Below are 626 nucleotides of genomic sequence, written 5' to 3'. Positions count from 1 at the left end.
TCAATAAAGACAAATCAAAATGTAAACAAACTAAACCTTAATCTACGAAGGGGTTAAAGAAGCAGAAAGGGGGGGGGCGGAAGAAGAAGAGGAGCGGGGGGAGAAAGACCAACGCGGAAGGGGGGGGGCACACCGAAAAAAAGGAGGGGAGAGCGGAGAGGAGGAGGAAGGAGGGAGGAAGGAGGGAGAGAAAGAGGAGGGAGAGGAGGAGGAAGGAGGGGAGAGAAAGAGGGAGAGGATGAGGAGGGGATGAGACCAACCCAGGAGAGAGGGAAAGGGGGGGGAGAGGGGGAGTGAGAGGGAAGGGAGGTACAGAAGACAACCAAGACGTGAGGGAGAGGGACACAGTTGAGACCAAACCAGAAAGAGAGGAAGAAAACTGCATGGATCCGGAGGAACGGGAAGGGGCGAAGACGGATGCGGCGTCGAAGGAGGCTCACGTCTGTCTCGCTATCGCCCCCCGAGCGAGGAGAATCATGTTTTCTTCCGGCGATGGAACGCTGCGTAAGGGGCGGAGGGTCATGGGGAAGTCAGGAGGGATGGTCTCGTGCGGGCGCACGGTAAGTCGCTGATCGCGAGGGATGCATGGGGTAAGGCGGAGAGGGGAGGGGGAAAAGGGAGGAACG

The sequence above is a fragment of the Penaeus monodon genome, chromosome 31 (assembly GCF_015228065.2).
Source record: "Penaeus monodon isolate SGIC_2016 chromosome 31, NSTDA_Pmon_1, whole genome shotgun sequence".
Lineage (NCBI taxonomy): Eukaryota > Metazoa > Arthropoda > Malacostraca > Decapoda > Penaeidae > Penaeus > Penaeus monodon.
This window is presented reverse-complemented; position numbering follows the sequence as displayed.